Below are 24,100 nucleotides of genomic sequence, written 5' to 3' on the forward strand. Positions count from 1 at the left end.
CTTTTTTTCAGATCTTGAAAGAAAATTTAGGAAATGTAATCCATTTTACTTATAATTAAAAAAACATTTAAAAATGTGTTTAAATTTAAAACAAAGGTGGAGAACATGGAAAGGGGGCATGGTAGAGACTTCCTGACCCCCTAGTCTTTGTCAGGGAGTTCATGAAGGATCACAAAGGGTGAAAAAAAATGATTATTTATTTTAAAAAATCATAGGGTGCGCGCACCGTGCGCACTCTAAAAAAAAAATCGACAAATAGATTTAAAAAACAAGTTTTTGTGTTTAGATTTTAGGTGGCTCTAAAAAGAGCCCTTGTGTTAATGTAGGGACAGAGGAAGAGAATAACGAAAAAATGAAAAAAACTATGGCCTGGTGCATAAGTGCCGCTCTAATTTCCTCTCAATGAGATCAATACTGGTCTCACCCAGAGAAATGAGAGCATGACAGTCCATGCACCGTGTATACAGCCTCCCAAAAGAAGGGCGTATATCCAGAGGTGTAGAAGTAGGAGAAGGCACCACCGCAAAAGAAGTGCTCGGCTGAGCTGCCAATGGTGTGCTCGGCTGAGCTGTTGCGGATGTGCTCGGATGAGCTGCTGGTGGGTTTTCACTAACAGCTCGAGCAAAAGTCGCAGGATGCACTTTTTCAACATGCCTTAACATTGTGTGAATACTAAAAGAGTATTTCTTATTATCATTTACACGTGATAAGGTCCGGTGACAAAGAATGCAGGTGACTTTTGGTGCCTTCACCTTCTTTTGGCCTTCTGGAAAAGTGAAAAACTGGCATATGAAGGAGTCTTTCTGCTTCCTCTGACTCTGTCTCACAAGAGTATCCTGTTCACTCTCAGAAGATGGCTGCTGCTCTGCCATTGTATCTCAAAAACAGATTAGCTCTTTCTCCTAGTGCATCAGAAGTAATAATGAGGGGAGTGGGTGTGGTGTTGGAAGAATCTGGAACTGAAACTACTTTGAACCAATGAAAAGTGTTGTTTCTTGATCACATGACTTGCCATGAGGGGAGTGGGTGTGGTGTTGGAAGAATCTAAAACTGAAACTAGTATGAACCAATGAAAAGTGTTGTTTTTTAATCACATGACTTGAGGTGCGCGCACGGCGGAACAAGTACGCATGCGCGAACGAGTACGCGTGCATGCGCGTAGTATTACGCTCGTACGCAGCGCGCATACGAAGCATGCGCGCATGCGCGTATGTATTACGCCCGTACGTAGAGCGCATATGAAGCACACGCGCATGCGCGAACGTACTACGCGCGCATGCGCGTACGAATTACGCGCGTACGTTGCACGCGTATAAAGCAGGTGCGCATGTGCGAACGTATTATGCGCGCATGCGCAAACTCAGCGCGGATAGTACGCGCACATGCGCGAACGTACCGCGCAGAGCACGCACGACGTACGCATGCGTACGTGGAGAACGTACGCATGCGTACATTATCTACGTACGCATGCAAACTTAGTGCACGCACTGAGCGCGCACTATGACGTACGCATGCGTACGTAGATAATGTACGCATGCATACACGAAAAACGTACGCATGCGTACTTAGTGCACGCACCGAGCGCGCACTATGACGTACGCATGCATATGTAGATAACGTACGCATGCATACACGAAAAACGTACGCATGCGTACTGGGTGTACGCACCGAGCACGCACGGTAACAAAACCCTTTTAAAAAAATTAATGAATTAAAATGTATATATGTTAATAGAAGATATTAACTATGGTGTTCAACTATATCCAACTTCCAAAAAAAAAAGCTGAGCCATTCCAAATGAAAGGATACAGATAATTTATAAATATATACATAGGTAACTTGTTGTAAAAGAAATATATAAAAAATATAATAAAAAATTCAAAAATTAGCATTTAAAAAACCTTTGAAATTCACTGAAAAAACCATAGGTTTCACACACGTTATAGTTAGGAATTAGCATTTAAAAAACCTTGCAAATTCACTGAAAAAACCATAGGTTTCACACATGTTATAGTTAGCTGGACATTTCACTTGTACAAAACCATTGAAATTCCCCCGTTATAGTTAGTTCAGCTAACTATAACTCGCGCGCCCGCAATCCACTGCTGATGACGTCACATATTACATCACTCATGACATGGTCAGTGACATCACTGATGACATCACTGATGACATCTCAAATGACATCACTGATGACATCATCCAGTGAATGTGTGTTTTTCTGAAAATTAAATATGTTTTATATATGTATATCTCAAGGTCGATGGAAGAATAAATGGGTATATATGTGTCTAAATGGATGATTTGTTTTTGAAAAATTGATTGTGTAACTGACTGATTAAGTGTATCATAGTGAATACATGGCTTAGTGAGTAAGGTTTAAATATGTAAATATCTGTATCAGTCTCTCACTTTGTGTATAAGTGGCTGCATGGGTTGGTGAGTAGCTACATGGGTGTCTATATAGGTTATTAGTTGTTTTTTTGAGTATCAGTCTGAGTGTCTGCATGGTTCGGTGGGGGGTATTATGTAGTGCATAGGTGCATGAATGAGTGACTCACTCTTTGTATATGTTGAAGACAGCATGTGTGCTGGACTGTATGGAAGGATGAGTGTGTGTATGGGTGTGTTAGTGAGTGAATGACTGTCTCAATAGTGTCTTTATGAGTAACTACATATGTTTTAAACTAGTATATGTGACTATTGGTGTATATAAGTGAGTATATGTGAGAGTGAGAGATTGAATGAGTTCCTGTATGAATAAGTATGTGTTTCTATAAGTGATTGTTTAAAAGACTAAGTATGTGTAAGTTTCCGGAGAAGTAAGTGTGGTGGTGTGTGTATAACTGTATATGCAAATAAATGTATGTTTGATTCTTTATTAGCATGAGTGACTATGTGTGTGAGTAACTCTATGGATGAGTGGCATTGTGTAACAGGATGTATAGGTGTATGAGTACATATGATGAGTGAATACATGTATGAGTGACTGTATAGGACTGTTGGTGAATGAGTGGATGTGTATGTGGATCTTAGAATTAGTGAAGAGGTTGTTGTAACTGGTATTGGTATGTCCATTGTTTTGAAAAGTTTAGTCTCTATTTTTGAATGTGTGTATCAAAGGTTATATTAGGGTGAGAGGAGGTCTGCCACTCTATCACAAGGATGATGTAATCAGTGATGTCATTTGAGATGTCATCAGTGATGTCGTGAGTGATGTCACTGACCATGTCATGAGTGATGTAATATGTGACGTCATCAGCAGTGCATTGCGGGCGCGCGAGTTATATAGTTAGCTGAACTAACTATAACGGGGGAATTTCAATGGTTTTGTACAAGTGAAAAGTCCAGCTAACTATAACACCCCTGAAACCTATGTTTTTTTCAGTGAATTTCTGAGGTTTTTTAAATGCTAATTCCTAACTATAACGTGCCTGAAACCTATGGTTTTTTCTGTGAATTTCAAAGGTTTTTTAAATGCTAATTTCTAACTATGCCTACAGAGATAGGACATGTGAAGAAAGAAGAAAAAATGCACAGAAAGAAAAAAAAGAAGTGCAGAAAGAAGCAACAGAAGTCCTCAAAGACGAAGAAAAGTGCAGGAAGAAGGATAACGTGCAGAGAGAACAAAAAGAAGAGCAGAAAGAAGCCTTGTTGCAAAATCATCCTGTACCCTCAACTTTTTCAGACGGATACTGGTGGAAACTGAGTCTGACTAACCAGTCCTAGAGCCAGTGCTATGTTTAAAGACACTTAGAATACAGTGAAAACACCTACATACACTAGGGAACATTATGCGTTGGGGTCCCCCTGTGATTAGCATGACCTCCTCTGTAAGCCCCTAGTATATAATAGGGCAGGGGGATTAAAACTACCTCTTAAAACAGGCCACAGGGCGTTTTTGCACACGTTAACTCAGGCCCCGTCCCCTCCCTTCACCACTGTGTAAACACGCCCTGTGTCCGTTTTTAGTTGGGAGATTAAGTTCATTTGAATCCTGAGGGTCCCTAGTGTCCAACTAGCCCAATAGGTACCTCCAGTAAGTGCCACAGAGCTGCGTTGCAGAGAGGTGTAAAAAGTGGCACAGCCTGGACTACCTCTCTGCAATGCATCTCAGTGGCGCTTACTGGAAGCACTTGGTGGGCTAGTTAGCCTCCAGGTGCCCTCAGTATTGAAGGAAAATTATGTCCCCAATTTAAAACGTGCCATAGTGCGTGTTTGCACACGTCACCTCAGGCCCCGTCCCCTCCCTTCACCACTGTGTAATCGCGCACTGTGGCTGTTCTAAGTTGAGAGATTAAGTCCCCTTGAATCCTAAGGGTCCCTAGGGTCAAACTAGACCACTAGGTACCTCCAGTAAGCGCCACAGAGCTGTGTTGCAGAGAGGTGTAAAAAGGGGCTTGGCCTCAGAACACCTGTCTGCAGCGCAGCTCCCTGGTGCATACTGGAGATGCCTGTTGGGCTAGTTGGCCCTCAGGGACCCTCAGAATTGAAGAGGAATTAATTCCCCAACTTACAACTCGCCAGGGGGCGCGTTTGCAGAGTGCTGCAAGGAGGGGGCGTGGCCTCCGGCACGATGCCAGTCTTTTATTTATTTAAATTTTTTAAGAAGGGGGGCTGTGTGATACCACTTCTTATTCTAATTTATTGGCCCTGATGACCCCATCCCCCAGGGCTTGTCTCCTAATTATATTTTTTTTACCCCAATCCCCAGGGCCGGCCACTGTTTTTTATTATTTTAAAAAAATATATATTTATAGACACACCTAGGACATGCTGGACAAACCGTACGTACCTATCACCATGACGATTTGCGTGATATTCATTAAAAGGCGACTATGTATACAATGAATCCATGTTGAATGTATTTACACCACTAGTGAAGCTCTGACATGTCTGATGCCCTACCGTGCCTAATCCCGGTAGACACCCTTGTCGTTTATTTATACAAACATGGGTAGCTATTGACAGGCACATTTAATACACATGCACACCAAGCCATTCAAAGGGGATTCGACAAAAAATCGACCAAAACTATGCAAGAAACCCCCCTCAGGGTTAATAAAACACACATCCACTGCCGGATGTGTAATACTTTTTATTTTACTCTCTGGAAAGGGAACGAACATCACTTGAGAGTCACAGCGCGCTCCTGGCAGAGCCCAATGCTGTGTTACACCCACCATTGCCTGCTGAGTGCCACACACCTCTGTGTTGTATTCCACTAGCTAGTGCATATGCTATGACACTCTCTAGCCCATGTGTACTGTAACACCACCCCGTGAATATGTCATGCCACACTTGTCTTCGCACGGGTTATATTGCCCCATCTAACGTGCCTTCCTTGATGCCTATGTTATAACGCACAGTGCTATGCCATACATATTACAATCTGGGATCCATATCTTTGTCACAGTGCATATGCAACGTTACACTCACCAGCACATATTTTATATTACAACTTTAGAGACTAGTTAGGTTACACAACACTGCCCTGTGCATATTACACTCCAGGGCGCATATCGCATAGCACGCGCTAGTGCCTGTGCTATCTCGCGCTCTCCAATGAATCTGTCATTGCGCACAATGTATTGCATATTATATTTCACGCCCGGTTCATCTTATATCACACTTTTTGGTGCATAGTTTATACCATACACTATATCTAGTTTTCATTTTCAATCGTGCTCTCAGGACTATGTTCTATATAACACTGTGTTCACCTACCCTTTTCACGGGCATTACATTTTGCGATAGGGGGTGGAGGGTCAAGGGGTGTTTCTGCCATGTGAGCCTGGAGTCACAGTCACAAACGTCCTCTTCTTCCTGAATAAAAGTGAGATTATGCTGCATACTTGTTCCTATTTTAAGTACCTCGCACAGACACACGTTTTAAAAACAATAAAGTTCCTAATACCCGCCTTCTCTGAACAGTTAGCTTGCTGCCCCATCCCCCTCCTCCCTATCCTCTGTTGTGTGAATCCATGGACTAGCCTCCTCCCTCCTGCCATGCATGGTCTGATGTGCTGCCACTGCCCTCAATTTAGTATGATGTACCAGTCCACTCCTCCTGCCCTCCATTGCCCAATTCTATGCCCCATCATTGACCTCCTGCTTAATCTCTGTGCTTAGATTGCTGCCCCTATTCTCCTTCCCCCTGCCCTCCGATGTCTTTGTGTATGCCCCTGTTCCATCCTTGTTGCCCACCATGTTCCATGGACCTGCCACTCCTATCTACTCTGAGTGTTCTGTTGAACTGCCACTCCCCTCCCACCTGCCTAGCATTGTCAGATGACTGTAACCTGTCCCTGCCACCTCCACCCTGCCTGTCCACATGCCATGCCCCTATCCTCTTCCTCCTGTCCTACATGGTCCATTGTACTGCCACACCCTTCTGCCCTCCCTGGTCTGTTGTGCTGCAACTGCTCCTCCTGCCTGCCCCGTGCGTTCTGTTGTGAGGCCCCTTCCCCTGAACCTTCTTGTCTGTGCACAGGTCCTGACCCTCCCTTCTATCCTCCATCGTCCTTTGTGCATGCCCCTGCACCCTCCTTCTTGCCCATCATAGCCATTGTGCTACCACTAACCCTCCCACTTGCCATGCATGGTCTTCTGTGCTGCCATGGCCCCTCCCACCTTCCCTGTGTGGTCAGTTAGCTGCCCCTGAACCCCTCCCACCTTCCCTCCATGGTCTGTGTGTATGCCATCACAGTCTCACTGTTGCTCTTCATGGTGTGTCTTGCTTCTAGTGCCCATCCTGCCTGACCTCCATGGCTATCTTGCTGCTCCTGCCCTGCCCCCTTGCCCACAGCCCTCTGTTTACATGTGCAGACCCCTACACCCTCCCTCCTGGCTTGTCTGTTCCATTGTAATGCCCCTGATCCATCCCTCCTGCCCTTAATGGTGTGTTATGCTGCAGCTTTCTCTCCTGTCTGTCCATTATGGTCCTGCCTCTTGCCCCTCTGTTCTCTGTTGTCCATGTGCATGGTCCTGTCCCCTCCCTCTTGCTTTCTATGGATTGTTGTGCTGCACTCCCGTCCCGCATGCCCTGTGTTGTGTATTGTGCTGCTGCAAACCCTGATGCCTGCCCTGCAGGGTCAGTTTGGTGCACCTCTCCATGTCCCTCCTGTCCTCTGTTATCCAAGTCCATGTCCCTACCCCATTTCCTTCCATGATCCAATGTACCATACTTGCGAACATTTTGAACTTGGTAAGAGGGAGATTTTGAAAAAAAACTGGGGTATTGATTTTCCCCTTTGCGTTACATTGAAAAAGAGGAGATTGTAGACAGGAGACAGATAAAATAAAGCCCATATGAGCTTAAAAACATTGGACGTTTCCTGGCTGAATCGGGTCTGTTGGCATGTATGGTTGTACTACCATTGCCTCTTCCTTCTGCCCACAATGGTCTATTACATTGCCACAGCCTCTCATTTAGTCCTGTATTGTTGGTTTGTTGCCCCTGCCCTCCATAGTCTGTTGTGCTGCCACGGCCCTTCCTGCCTGCTCAGTGTGGTTAAATTGTTGCCTTTGCACCCTCCTACCTGCCTTCAATTTTCAGAGTCCGTGCCCCTGGCCTCTGCCTCTCAACAGTATCCTAATGAACAACTAGATTGCTAACATTCTATATTTATTACAAAAGTGTGGAACGCCTGACGTCATCTTGATGTAATCAAAACTGTAATACCTAGAGCATTTCCTTTAGAAATTACATATATGAGAGGGTCTTATTGGCATCAAAATTATGGTTAGTGCTCTAAAAGACTAAAATAAGGACATATTTTCTGAGTTTTCAAATAGCGAGAAAGCACTTTTAAATTATTTGTTACCTTTATGTTTTTTTATCCAGTTGACCACTTGATTAAATGTTGTACTTAGGGGAGAGGATGTGGTGTCACTTCCAGAACTGCAGACTTTGCAACTGGGGAACCAGGTTGGAGTTTCTGCTTCAGCTCGACATTCCGTGATTCTGGTCAAATCACTTAGTCTCCCCATGTCTATAACCAAAATGAATTTGTTCTTGTGTGATGTAACCAATGCTCATGTAAAGCACTCCAATACCTGACAAGTCTGCACTATATAACACTGCAAAAACACAAAATAATAAGTGTTTTGCACACTTCTGTCATTGGGCTATATTTGGGCTACATCTGGGTGATTTTGGGCTACATTTGGGCTCTTTTGTCTCCGGTGGCCATCTTGGGAGATTTATTTGTTATGAAGTTTCCTAATTTCCTCATGTACTGCAGTCTCCTCAGTAGGAAATGCTTTCAGTTTTTTTACTTTGATTCCATCATGAAGATATTCAGATATGTCACACATTTGCCATAAATTCTGAATGTTAGCACTCTAGTTGCTCATTAGATCACTGTAGTAAAACTACTGTTCACCATGGAAGTCTGCTCCTGGTATTAAAAGTGCATGTTTCAGTCTGCATGTCAGAATTTTTTAATGAAATGGAAGAGGATTTGAGAAGTCACTCAAAATGTGCCCTCATTTTCTTTCTTCAGCATTAATCATAATTTCTATGGCAAAATGAACCCCCTCATTGTGTTCCTTTTTAAATTAAATGTTTTAAGTGTTACCAGTTTATTCCAATCAAGATGGCTTCAGGTGTGCCATACTTTTGTCATAATGAAGACAATAAGCGCTCTAGTTGTTTTTAAGAACACTCTGGGACATTCTGTCATTGGGCTATACTTGGGCTACATCTGGGTGATATTTGGGCTACATTTGGGCTCTTTTGTCTCTGGTGGCCATCTTGGCAGACTTATTTGTTATGAAGTTTCCTTATTTCCTCATTTACTGCAGTCTCCTCAGTAGGAAATACTTTCAGTTTTTTACTTTGATTCCAAAGGCATTCAGATGTGTCACACATTTGCCATTAATTCAGAATGTTAGCACTCTTTTTGCTCATTAGATCACTGTAGTAAAGCTACTGCTCACCAGGGAAAACTGCTGCTGGTATTGAAAGTGCATGTTTCAGTCTGCATGTCAGAATTTTTTAATGAAATAGAAGAGGATTTGAGAAGTCACTCAAAATGTGCCCTAATTTTTCTTTCTGCAGCACTAATCATACTTTTTATGGAAAAATGAACCCCCTCATTTTGTTCCTTTTTAAATTAAATGTTTTAAGAGTTAACACTTTAAACCAAGCAAGATGGCTTCAGGTGTGCCATACGTTTATCATAAGTAGGACTGTTAGCGCTCTAGTTGTTCTTTGGAACACTCTGGGAAGCTGCAGTAGAACACAAAGGAATCAACTGACAGTCTCTGCCCTTGTTGGATGTATATGTTTTACTGAGAATGTCAGACTTCATTCTCACATGACTGAGAAAGATAATGTGAATTTACAGAAAATAAGCTCTCAGTTTAGCTTATAGATCACCTTCCAAACCTCTGTGGGAAAAGCATGAGAAAATATTTTTCTCTCAATCATGATATCCTAGCAGAAGGCTTTTTCACATGGTGAAATCACCTTAGAACATACCACAATTCCTAAAATGAGTATGGTACCATCAACAAATGATTTATAATGTAACTAAAGTCTTAAAACCTTCTAATAACTGCAATGCTTTTTAATGAGGTGCTATCATGTATATTGGTCCCAAGATGGCTGGCAACACTTCTTGGATGAAGTGCTGACAGCCAATCAGATCTCAGGATGAGATGTGTGGTTAGGATCCGCCCACATATATATATGATTTTACTTTTGATTTTCTCAGGAACTACTGAACAGATTGACACCAGACCTGCAAAAGGCACATCCCTGACCTGAGGACTACCTCTCTGCCAAATTTCAAGTAATTCTGTTCAGCCGTTCAGGCTGTACCTTGGACTAAAGGTCCCTATGGAAAATTGCATTGGGAAAACGCGTTTTGGGACCCCCCTTTTTTCTCAGCCCCCGCTTGACCAATCCCCCCGAGACTTTCAGGGTAGGAGCGGAGCGGAGCGCCCCACCTATTTTGAAAACTTTGCGAGGATTCGTCAACCGGCGCCAAAGTTATTCCAAATAGAATGTTGCGGATTTCCTATGGAAACACGGTCCTAACTATAACTATCTACTGGCGACCGCCAGTAGCTAATATACATATATAGAGTGGTGAGACTAAGTGGTATGGAACTTTAACCGCGGAATTCTACAAGCAGATTGAGACGCACCGGATCATCCCAGCCCACACTCACCGGCGTTTCCATCGAACTTGTCCAGCTCGGCGGAGCGGGTAACAGACGGAAGCGCTTCCGAAGTGACGGCACGGGAAACTCATCTGGCGATCATACTCAAGGTACGCTGCTTGAACTCAAACACCACACGGGTCGGGAGGTTTTCAATCTTCCGCATAATCCTTTAGTTTCATTCGGAACTATTACGATTATATAGGAGGAACATGTATACCCTTTCCTCATATTCAATATGTCTGCCGACATGCTCAGAACTCGAGAACTTGCCGCAGAGGAGATGTTCTCGGATGACACTGGGGACACAAATGGTGCTAACAGAGGAAAATACAAAGAAATGAATGCCAATACCGGTGCCAATGGGGTAAAAGAGAAATTTAAAACATTGGAGAAATTAAAAAGGCAGGAGCAGTCCAAATGGTGGGAAGCGCGCTCCCTCAAAAGGTATCTGGATGTGGGGCGAATCCCCAGAGGGCTTCGTATTATGATTGCCCCTAGTTATGAGGCGCCTAATCCACTAATGATGGCCGAATGGGGAGAGTGCAACCTAGAATCATCGCGACGTTTGGTGGAAATTTTGGTCAAATATGCCGACATAGACCGAGAAGAATTACAAAGAAAAATTGATGTCCTGGAGGGTGACATTACTGATATCGAAGGAGAATCACAGGCAAGTCATAAACTCAGGGAAGAAATGAATAGCAGACTTGCCAAAGAAGAGGAAAAAATCAAAGCACGTAAGACTTTCAAGTTCAAACGTGATCGTGATGACTACGCGAGTGGTCAAATTTTTACGTTTGCTAGACGTTACTATTCACTAAGAGAAGCGACAGCAAGGCAACGCACCCAAGGGAAAGACATAACCAAACCAGTGCAGCAATGCAGTGAATTGGCTACCGCGTCTGATCTCAGCTCGGCCCCGGAAAGTGAATCGGACAATGAAAGCAGCAGAAGGAACACCCACGAAGGAATCAAATTCACTCTGGGGGAAGAATTGGACATTTTAAAACAAAGCAGACGGGACACACTAAGACCACGCAACCAGGGGCCAGCAACAAAACAAAATCCAAAAGGCGAAGGGAGCGATGCCAGGCAAGCCGAAAAAGGAGAATTCAGGAAGCGGGGCCGTGGCAGGGGAAGGAGACAGTAAAGGTCACTGGAAATGATGGCATCATCCCCCCTACCAGCGAGCATGATGTTAACACTATTATCAATCTTGCAAATATAAACCTTTCGGCAGCTGAAGCCCAAATTCTATCTCTGGGATTGTCCCACTGCCAGGAGTCAAACTTCCAGTACACTACTACTCGTAGATGTCTATCAATTTATACGGAAACTAAAACTACTCAAATTTCACCAGCTCAGAACACTTACTGATCAGTCTGAAAGAAATGCTCCGAATTTAGAACAAGATAATTATTCGGGATTAATGGTCTCAGATGTGGGAACATATCAGGACCTCCTTGAATTGGGTGAAGTAGTACAAGCCAGCGAATCCTGTATGTCCCCTTTGGAAACATGTGTTAGACCAACAACTCCGTTCAAGAACAAATCCAAATTTGTACCAATTATGGCAAGGGATGGGCTTGATGCATTCAATGAACATGTAGTTAACCAAATCAAAAAACTTAACTACATAGTTAACAGCCCGGACAGAAAGCACACTAACAAAGAAAGGAAATATTACCAACTCATTGCCAAATTGCAAAAGGAAAACATTGTTGTCAGGAATTCAGATAAAGGGGGAAACATTGTTTTGTGGTCCATGGAGGAATACCTGAAGGAGGCTCACACCCAACTAAATGATGAGGAATGCTACAAGAAGAGCATTCCCGCCAAATATAAGAGTACACAGGAAGCACTGGCCAAATATCTTTTGGCATGGAAAAGCCTGGGACTACTGAGTGGTGATGAGTACAAATTCCTCAAAAGAGAACATCCTACGATTCCTTGCATATATTTTTTACCCAAAGTACATAAAAACATGAATAAACCCCCGGGTAGACCGATTATCGCCGCCTGCGATGGGCCACTGGAAAATCTATCTAAATATATAGACTACTTTCTGCAGCCATACATGAAGAACTTAAAATCATATATCCAAGATACATGTGATTTTTTGAACAAAATTAATAATTTGGAATGGAGCACGGATTACCTGTTGATAACGCTAGATGTGTGCTCACTTTACACAAGTATTCGTAATAAGGATGGCTTGAGAGCAGTAGAGCATTTTCTCAGTAGTAGATCCATCGTATATGCTCAGCACACAAAAATGCTTTTGGACATGTTATTATTCAGTCTTGACAACAACCTTTTCCTTTTTAATGGTCAAATGTACCAACAAACGCAGGGTGTAGCTATGGGGGCCAGTTTCTCTCCCAGCTACGCCTGTATTTTTATGGGCTGGTGGGAGGAACTGGTCCTCATGCGACAGTTCGAACACACTTATAACAATAATGTGATTTGTTGGCTTAGATTTATTGACGATCTATTTATTGTTCGGAGGGGAACTGAGACAGAAGCTATTGAATTTATTGATCAGATTAACCATAATGATATCAACCTAAGATTTACTCACACCATCAGCAAACAAACAGTGTCCTTTCTAGATGTGCAGATTACAGTGGAGAATAACAGTCTAAGTGCAACATTATTTAGAAAGCCTAGTGCAGGGAACACTATCCTGCATGTGTCAAGTGCTCACCCTCCCCATTTAATCAAAAGTATTCCATACGGGGAGATGCTCCGTATTCGGAGAATATGCAGCAGTGAGGAGGAAATTAAAAACAAGCAGTTAGAGAGTCGGACTAGGTTTCTAGCTAGAGGATACAATGCAGGAGTAGTTGATGCAGCCATCAGAAGGTCACGTTCTAAGGCAAGAGAGGAACTTTTAATTTACAGGGCCAACTGTCCGGAACAAAGGGTCAATACTTCCGCTCAACCTGTGAGACTGATTCTTTCGTACTCCAAACAGGAAAGACAGATTAGAAACATCATTAAGCGGAATTGGCATTTTATACAAGATGACCCGGTGATAGGAAGTCACATGCTTACCAATCCTTCCATCACTTTCAGAAAAACAAAAAGTTTGGGTAATAAATTAACAAGTAACAGCCAAGATGTGAGTCGCAAAGATATGTGGCTCACTGCTAGAAAGGGTTTCTTCAAGTGTTCCACTTGTAAGGCTTGTAAATTTGGAAACAACATCAAAACATACACTTCAGCTTTCTCACCTAAGATCCGGGAGATTAAGCAACACCTTACGTGTAAAACTGAATATGCAGTGTATGTTTTGGAATGTAGTTGCCATCTGAAGTATATAGGGAGCACAAGATTAGCTGCACATAAGAGAATACTGCAGCATATACGAGCGATCAATAATAAAGATCAAAATTACCCAGTCGCAAGACACTTCCAAGCCGTTCATGATAGTGACCCCAATCATCTAAAATACTTTGTGATAGAGGCTATCCCGGTCACCAAAAGGGGAGGGGATAGAGAAGTGAAGTTAAGGCAGCTAGAAACTCACTATATATTGGAATTTGACTGTAAGCATCCAAGAGGGCTCAATGCAACCGAGGACCTTTTCACTTATCTGTAATTTCTTACCGAATTTGCAAAATAGGTTTTATCTGAAAAATGAATTTATGAATTACTTATCATCCATGTTTAGCCTTGTTTATTTATAAGATGTTTTTATCGCTTTTAGCATTTATACTGATCTTATCCTAATATTTATTGTGTTTTAGACTTTTTAGACTTACATTTTAGACATATGGTTTTTACGTATTGTGTGTCTATTGTTTGTTCTGATGGTTTATAGACCAATGATATTATATGGTACAGCAAACACTAGCTTAGTTATCCTGACTCCCCTAGCAGCATCATTATTGGCATTAATGCAGAAACATCAACCTTCCATTGTTTATATCTATTTTTAGTACACATGCTAATGGTTCATTGGAACCAACTTGCACTTTTTGCACTTTTTTGTTTTTTAGTGCCTTCGGATTTTAGTATTTAATTTACATTATGTAAATATTGGGATTTATTGCAATGATTATTTATCAATGCGCCTCTCTACTAGATTTAGTATTGAGGCCCTGGGTACAGATACTTGATTTCAAACAAACATCCGGGGGATCTCTCACGAGGTAGCACATATGGGTTTACGGCAAGCATATTCTAATCATTAATTCATTTTTTATACACAGTCACACATGTAGTAGGCACAGAACGACTGAAAACACCCCTACATAGGTTAATTACCCTTTTGTATTTAAACAGTTATTAGTAAATATCATCGATGTTCCAAATTGTAACAATTGATTTTATTGGTCTATATGATTTGTGTAGTGGAGGTATATTACCTGTATGAATTTTATTGTACTTAAAAAATGTCCTAGTACATATAATGCATTGGTGGATCGGCATCAAGGGGAAATAAGTTCAGTCTGTTCTCATTGTCTATTAATTCTAGCAATGTGTGATAGGTTGTTTTTTAAGCACGAGCACTTTAAATATCGAGTAAAAATCTCTAAACATTGTCATGTGATCAAGGCCGCTTTGACGGCTGAAACGCGTAATGGCAGGCAAGGAGGAATAAAATATCTTTGAACCACACAACGAGGTCCACGTTCGTTCTTGTTTTTCTTGGAGAAACGTGTGAGCGAAGTAAGCTTATACATATATATTTATACATGTATATATATATATATGTGTATGTATATATATATATATTACCTACTGGCGGTCGCCAGTAGGTAGTTATAGTTAGGACCCTGTTTCCATAGGAAATCCGCAACATTCTATTTTGAATAACTTTGGCGCCGGTCGACGAATCCTTGCGAATTTTTCAAAATAGGTGGGGCGCTACGCTACGCTCCTACCCTGAAAGTCTCGGGGGGATTCGTCAAGCGGGGGCTGGGATAAAAGGGGGGTCCCAAAACGCGTTTTTCCCATGCATTTTTCCATAGGACCTTTAGACACAGCTACAGCCCGAACGGCTGAACAGAATTACTTGAAAGTTGGCAGAGAGGTAGTCCTCAGGTCAAGGAAGTGCCTTTTGTAGGTTTGGTGTAAATCTGTTCAGTAGATTCTGAGAAAATAGCCTTTAAATCAATATATATATCTGAGCCAGCTTACGGTGCGCTTACGGTGCGCTTACCGTACGCGTACGGTGGCGTGCCCGAGCGCGATTCTGATTGGCCCTTAGATCTAAGTAAACATTCGAATCGGTCGAAACCAGGAAGCGGCGGCCGCCATTTTCTCTCTCGCACTCTGAGGGGGGAGCTGATAAACAAATGCCAAAAACATATAAAGGGGCTGTTTAGACAGAGCCCGTGCACATAACCATGTTAGTTGAGTCTTCAAAGATCCCCCAAGGCAAAAAATGGTAATTTTTAATTTTTCGAAAATTTCGCCGATTACGCTTACCGTACGCTTACCGTACGCGTACGGTAAAAAATAAAAAAATAAAAAAATCCACACTCTCTCCACCCCGTGTGCTAATGGTGGCCGAAGGCCACCATTTGTGCATGGCATATAACACCACAGCATTTCCCCAAAAAATTTCAACAGATTACCTATCACAAGGAAGCGCATAATATGTCCTCCATGTGCGCACGGTGCGCGAAGCGCATCGTGCGTACATGGCCCATCTAGCGTAACGTGGGCACGCGGTGCGCTTAGCGCACCGCGTGCCCACCGTGCGTGCACGGCACTAACTGCGTAAAGTGGGCGCGCGGTGCGAGAAGCGCACCGCGTGCTCACTGTGCGCGCACGGAACGAACTGCGTTAAGTGGGCGCGCACGCCACGAATGGCGTAAAGTCACTTAGCATTTAAAAAACCGTACAAATTCACTGAAAAAACCATAGGTTTCACACACGTTATAGTTAGGAATTAGCATTTAAAAAACCTTGCAAATTCACTGAAAAAACCATAGGTTTCACACATGTTATAGTTAGCGGAAATTTTACTGATAAAAAACCAATGAAATTCCCCCGTTATAGTTAGTGCAGGAAACTATAACTCACGCGACCGCAATCTTCTGCTGATGACATATGTGTCTTTATGAAAAAAAAATATTTGTAATATATGTATAGCTAAAAATGTATGGAAGAAGACATGGGCAAATAAGTGTCTAAATACAGTATTAGCATCAGCAGAAGATTGCGGTCGCGTGAGTTATAGTTTCCTGCACTAACTATAACGGGGGAATTTCATTGGTTTTTTATCAGTAAAATTTCCGCTAACTATAACATGTGTGAAACCTATGGTTTTTTCAGTGAATATATATATATATATATATATATATATATATATATATATATATATATATATATATATATGTATGTAGATATATATATATATATATATATATATATATATATATATATATATATATATATATATATATATATATATATATATATATATATATATATATGCAGTAAACCTTTCTTTTGACAATCCTCTGTAATCCGGATCAAGAAGGGAACGGACTCCACTTAATTGTATCAAATATTATTTATTTTTTGTATTCATGCGCTATGCCGCCATGACGCGTTTCGGGCTTTGCAGCCCTTGATCACATGACGTGCCCCCTGCGTTTATCCCATTTTTAAAGAACCAGTGCATAAATAATTGAATATAGGCATAGACGAAATACTACCATGCCACAACATTTTTATCTCTCTTTCTTCCGTTGATACATGATGTAAATGTAAAATACATTCGCAACGGTTATCTCATATCTCAAGATTTTTGAGTTGTAGGCTCACATATCCTAATGTGCAATTGTTTACGTATATATACAATAAATAACCAGCACTTATAAAATCAGAGATTAATACATATGTTAAAACGTGTTTAAAATATAATATCTAAACATTATTAACATTTGCATAGGTATATTTATCAGGTTTAACAGCATGGTTTTCTGTCTGTGCAAAATTGGCAAATAAAGTGCAAAATTGTGACATAATATCACCTGTGTCAAACCCGTACTAAAACAAGAATGTTTGTCCTAAGAATCAATCAATAAATGTAATATTTATAAAATTGGGAAAAAAAGGAAAAAGGGTTTAGGGAAAAAGAGAATAGTAAAGGGTATTTAAAAAGTATATTTGTGTGAGTATCAGAGGTCATGTTGTGAGGGCCTTTGTTAGACAGGTCTGTATCATTAATGTTGGTTAAGGAGTACTGGTTCCCCAGTTAGTCATGAACTCCCTAAAGCCACGTGTACAGATCTTCTGTGGTGTTCAGCCCATGTGGGCTTTTACTGTCCAATTCAAGGATGTATTTGGTCTCTAATTTCCGGAGGAGAGCCTCCCGATCCCCACCCCTTCTGAGAGCAGGGATACAATCAATGACAAAATATTTAAGGAATTGTGTGTTACTTTCATGAAATTCCCTAAAATGACGGGCCACCGGATATGATATGTCCAAACTGGTGATGGCCCGTAAGTGCTGGAGAATTCTCTTGTGGACCTGCAGTTTTGTGCTTCCCACATACTGCAGTCCACAAGAGCACTCCAGCACGTAAATCGCAAATTCTGTTTTGCATGTCATATTCTTAGTGATTGTATTTGGTTTCTCCTCAAAAGGTGTTGTGAAAGATGTTTTGTTTATAGCGTATCGACATGCCTTGCATGTGGAACATTTGGATAAGCCCTTGCGTTTCGTCAGCCAATTGGTTCCTGATCTTCTTTCTGGGCTGCTGCTAACTAGGAAATCACTAGTTGATGGTGCTCTTCTGAGAGTGATAGTGGGTATATTGCAATACTCCTTCGTTGTTTTCCTCGGAACGGACACCAATTATTTTGTGCTTTAGTTATTTATTTTGCTTTATGACGCCATTACGCATTTCGGGCTACCCAGAGCCCTTGATCACATGACATGCTTATGTTTTTCCACGGTTTTTAAAGTGACACTGTGCTTGCTGGTGCCCATAGATATAAAAAACAGACTAATCATATTGTTGTCTGTTAGGTGCACCTTTGCATTTGTCAATTATCATAATATATAATTTAAGACACTTCATCACCTATTTTGTATACATAAATAAATATATAAATATTTACGAAACCATTAAAATAAATGTTGGTGATTTGTCATTATAGCTTTTTTTTTCTCTTAGGTACTAACTCACATATAAGACCACACGTTAAAAAGACATAAATTCTGTCGGTGTCACCAATTTTAAAAATATCCGCTTAAATGTTGTCCGTACGTTCATATTGGTTATTTCTGCTTGTTTTTTTAAAAACAAATATACTTGTAAAATACATATTTCATTTGTGAAAAATAACAAGACAGTAATACTTAGAAATTCGCGATCGATCCTCCTTTCAACATATGATATCATTGTTATTGCTGGTTAATCCAGAGCTACCCATTTTGAACGCTATAATCAGTGTGTACCCATATTGTAACCTGCTGACATAGTTATTTTTGAAGGTCCTAATACAGTACTTGACATGTGCAAAGTTTGCTAAATAAAGTGCTAAAGTGCTGGTTTTACAATATTAAAGTGACACCATCTTATAGTGCAAAAAATGTTCTTTTGGATTCTTTACTATGTACCATGAGCCCATGGTACTACTAGTGAAAAACTACAGGTACTGTTGCAGGGAGAGGGGGCAGAATATCATTTCATGATATATTCACAACTTATTCTTCTTTTTGTGTATTTGTTTTTCTATATATATATATCTTATTTTTCATATTATTATTGTTGTTATTGATATTATTGCCAATTGAAGTCTTAATTCTAAAGCCATGTGTACAAGTCTTCAGTGGTATTCAATATATATATATATTACCTACTGGCGGTCGCCAGTAGGTAGATATATTTATGACCTGTTTTCCGTAGGAAATCCGCAACATTTTATTTGGAATAACGTTGGCGCCGATTGACGAATCTTCACAAAACTTTCCAAACTGTTGGCCAGCTCCGGTCCGCTCCTATCCTGAAAATACTGGAGGTACCTAGTGGGCTAGTTGGCCCCCAGGGGACCTCAGGATTGAAGAGGAATTAATTCCCCAACTTAAAACGCGCCACAGGGTGTGTTTGCACACGTCACCTCAGGCCCCTCCCCCTTCCTTCACGATTGTACAAATATTCATCTAAAATCAGCCGAACTACAAATTCCGATTTACTCACTTGTAATCAGGAGAGAACCCAGTGCTGCATCTTTTAGCCCAGCACCGATTCTGAAAAGTAATTCTAAGCGTACTTACCAGTAACTTGTATTTCCTTCCATAGGAATCCATTGTGTGGTTTTCACCAGAAAATTTTCAGTGTGTATTTTTGAAACGTACAAATATGCCTCTAAAATCAGCCGAACTACGAATTCCGATTTACTCACCTGTTATCAGGAGAGAACTCAGTGCTGCATCTTTTAGCCCAGCACAGACCCTGAAAAGTAATTCTAAGCGTACTTACCAGTAACTTGTATTTCCTTCCATAGGAATCCATTGTGTGGATTTCACCAGAAAATTTCTTAGTGTCCCTTTTTGAAACGTACAAATATTCCTCTAAAATCAGCCAAACTACGAATTCTGATTTACTCACCTGTCATCAGGAAAGAACCCAGGGCTGCATCTTTTAGCCCAGCACTGACCCTGAAAAGTAATTCTAAGCGTACTTACCAGTAACTTGTATTTCCTTCCATAGGAATCCATTGTGTGGTTTTCACCAGAAAAGTTTCTGTGTCCATTTTTCAAATGTACAAATATTCCTCTAAATTCAGCCGAACTACGAATTCCGATTTACTCACCTGTAATCAGGAGAGAACCCAGTGCTGCATCTTTTAGCCCAGCACAGACCCTGAAAAGTAATTCTAAGCGTACTTACCATTAACTTGTATTTCCTTCCATAGGAATCCATTGTGTGGTTTTCAACTTAAAATTTTCAAAGTGTCCATTTTTGAAAGGTACAAATATTCCTCTAAAATCAGCCGAACTACGAATTCCGATTTACTCACCTGTTATCAGGAGAGAACCCAGGGCTGCATCTTTTAGCCCAGCACTGACCCTGAAAAGTAATTCTAAGCGTACTTACCAGTAACTTTTATTTCCTTCCATAGGAATCCATTGTGTGGTTTACACCAGAAAATTTTCTGTGTCCATTTTTGAAATGTACAATTATTCCTCTAAAATCAGCCGAACTACGAATTCCGATTTACTCATCTGTAATCAGAAGAGAACCCAGTGCTGCATCTTTTAGCCCAGCACAGACCCTGAAAAGTAATTCTAAGCGAAATTACCAGTAACTTGTATTTCCTTCCATAGGAATCCATTGTGTGGTTTTCACCAGAAAATTTTCTAAGTGTCCATTTTTGAAACGTACAAATATGCCTCTAAATTCAGCCGAACTACGAATTCCGATTTACTCACCTGTAATCAGGAGAGAACCCAGTGCTGCATCTTATAGCCCAGCACAGACCCTGAAAAGTAATTCCAAGCGTACTTACCAGTAACTTGTATTTCCTTCTATAGGAATCCATTGTGTGGTTTTCACCTTAAAATTTTAAAAGTGTCCATTTTTGAAATGTACAAATATTCCTCTAAAATCAGCCGAACTACGAATTCCGATTTACTCACCTTTTATCAGGAGAGAACCCAGGGCTGCATCTTTTAGCACAGCACTGACCCTGAAAAGTAGTTCTAAGGGTACTTACCAGTAACTTGTATTTCCTTCCATAGGAATCCATTGTGTGGTTTTCACCAGAAAATGTTCTGTATCCATTTTTGAAATGTACAAATATTCCTCTAAAATCAGCCGAACTACGAATTCCGATTTACTCATCTTTAATCAGGAGAGAACCCAGTGCTGCATCTTTTAGTCCAGCACAGACCCTGAAAAGTAATTCTAAGCGTACTTACCAGTAACTTGTATTTCCTTCCATAGGAATCCATTGTGTGGTTTTCACCAGAAAATTTTCTAAGTGTCCATTTTTTAAACGTTCAAATACGCCTCTAAAATCAGCCGAACTACGAATTCCGATTTACTCACCTGTCATCAGGAAAGAACCCAGTGCTGCATCTTTTAGCCCAGCACTGACCCTGAAAAGTAATTCTAAGCGTACTTACCAGTAACTTGTATTTCATTCCATAGGAATCCATTCTGTGGTTTTCACCAGAAAATGTTCTCTGTCCATTTTTGAAATGTACAAATATTCCTCTAAAATGAGCCAAACTACGAATTCCGATTTACTCATCTGTAGTCAGGAGAGAACCCAGTGCTGCATTTTTTAGCCCAGCACAGACACTGAAAAGTAATTCTAAGCGTACTTACCAGTAACTTGTATTTCCTTCCATAGGAATCCATTGTGTGGTTTTCACCAGAAAATTTTCAGTGTGTATTTTTGAAACGTACAAATATGCCTCTAAAATCAGCCGAACTACGAATTCCGATTTACTCACCTGTTATCAGGAGAGAACTCAGTGCTGCATCTTTTAGCCCAGCACAGACCCTGAAAAGTAATTCTAAGCGTACTTACCAGTAACTTGTATTTCCTTCCATAGGAATCCATTGTGTGGATTTCACCAGAAAATTTCTAAGTGTCCCTTTTTGAAACGTACAAATATTCCTCTAAAATCAGCCAAACTACGAATTCCGATTTACTCACCTGTCATCAGGAGAGAACCCAGTGCTGCATCTTTTAGCCCAGCACAGACCCTGAAAAGTAATTCTAAGCGTACTTACCATTAACTTGTATTTCCTTCCATAGGAATCCATTGTGTGGTTTTCACCTTAAAATTTTCAAAGTGTCAATTTTTGAAAGGTACAAATATTCCTCTAAAATCAGCCGAACTACGAATTCCGATTTACTCACCTGTTATCAGGAGAGAACCCAGGGCTGCATCTTTTAGCCCAGCACTGACCCTGAAAAGTAATTCTAAGCGTACTTACCAGTAACTTGTATTTCCTTCCATAGGAATCCATTGTGTGGTTTACACCAGAAAATTTTCTGTGTCCATTTTTGAAATGTACAATTATTCCTCTAAAATCAGCCGAACTACGAATTCCGATTTACTCATCTGTAATCAGAAGAGAACCCAGTGCTGCATCTTTTAGCCCAGCACAGACCCTGAAAAGTAATTCTAAGCGAAATTACCAGTAACTTGTATTTCCTTCCATAGGAATCCATTGTGTGGTTTTCACCAGAAAATTTTCTAAGTGTCCATTTTTGAAACGTACAAATATGCCTCTAAATTCAGCCTAACTACGAATTCCGATTTACTCACCTGTAATCAGGAGAGAACCCAGTGCTGCATCTTATAGCCCAGCACAGACCCTGAAAAGTAATTCCAAGCGTACTTACCAGTAACTTGTATTTCCTTCTATAGGAATCCATTGTGTGGTTTTCACCTTAAAATTTTAAAAGTGTCCATTTTTGAAATGTACAAATATTCCTCTAAAATCAGCCAAACTACGAATTCCGATTTACTCACCTTTTATCAGGAGAGAACCCAGGGCTGCATCTTTTAGCACAGCACTGACCCTGAAAAGTAGTTCTAAGGGTACTTACCAGTAACTTGTATTTCCTTCCATAGGAATCCATTGTGTGGTTTTCACCAGAAAATGTTCTGTATCCATTTTTGAAATGTACAAATAGTCCTCTAAAATCAGCCGAACTACGAATTCCGATTTACTCATCTGTAATCAGGAGAGAACCCAGTGCTGCATCTTTTAGTCCAGCACAGACCCTGAAAAGTAATTCTAAGCGTACTTACCAGTAACTTGTATTTCCTTCCATAGGAATCCATTGTGTGGTTTTCACCAGAAAATTTTCTAAGTGTCCATTTTTTAAACGTTCAAATACGCCTCTAAAATCAGCCGAACTACGAATTCCGATTTACTCACCTGTCATCAGGAAAGAACCCAGGGCTGCATCTTTTAGCCCAGCACTGACCCTGAAAAGTAATTCTAAGCGTACTTACCAGTAACTTGTATTTCCTTCCATAGGAATCCATTCTGTGGTTTTCACCAGAAAATGTTCTCTGTCCATTTTTGAAATGTACAAATATTCCTCTAAAATGAGCCAAACTACAAATACCGATTTACTCATCTGTAGTCAGGAGAGAACCCAGTGCTGCATTTTTTAGCCCAGCACAGACCCTGAAAAGTAATTCTAAGCGTACTTACCAGTAACTTGTATTTCCTTCCATAGGAATCCATTGTGTGGTTTTCACCAGAAAATTTTCAGTGTGTATTTTTGAAACGTACAAATATGCCTCTAAAATCAGCCGAACTCCGAATTCCGATTTACTCACCTGTTATCAGGAGAGAACTCAGTGCTGCATCTTTTAGCCCAGCACAGACCCTGAAAAGTAATTCTAAGCGTACTTACCAGTAACTTGTATTTCCTTCCATAGGAATCCATTGTGTGGATTTCACCAGAAAATTTCTAAGTGTCCCTTTTTGAAACGTACAAATATTCCTCTAAAATCAGCCAAACTACGAATTCCGATTTACTCACCTGTCATCAGGAGAGAACCCAGTGCTGCATCTTTTAGCCCAGCACAGACCCTGAAAAGTAATTCTAAGCGTACTTACCATTAACTTGTATTTCCTTCCATAGGAATCCATTGTGTGGTTTTCACCTTAAAATTTTCAAAGTGTCCATTTTTGAAAGGTACAAATATTCCTCTAAAATCAGCCGAACTACGAATTCCGATTTACTCACCTGTTATCAGGAGAGAACCCAGGGCTGCATCTTTTAGCCCAGCACTGACCCTGAAAAGTAATTCTAAGCGTACTTACCAGTAACTTGTATTTCCTTCCATAGGAATCCATTGTGTGGTTTACACCAGAAAACTTTCTGTGTCCATTTTTGAAATGTACAATTATTCCTCTAAAATCAGCCGAACTACGAATTCCGATTTACTCATCTGTAATCAGAAGAGAAC

This window comes from Triturus cristatus, chromosome 8, assembly GCF_964204655.1.
Source record: "Triturus cristatus chromosome 8, aTriCri1.1, whole genome shotgun sequence".
Taxonomy (NCBI): domain Eukaryota; kingdom Metazoa; phylum Chordata; class Amphibia; order Caudata; family Salamandridae; genus Triturus; species Triturus cristatus.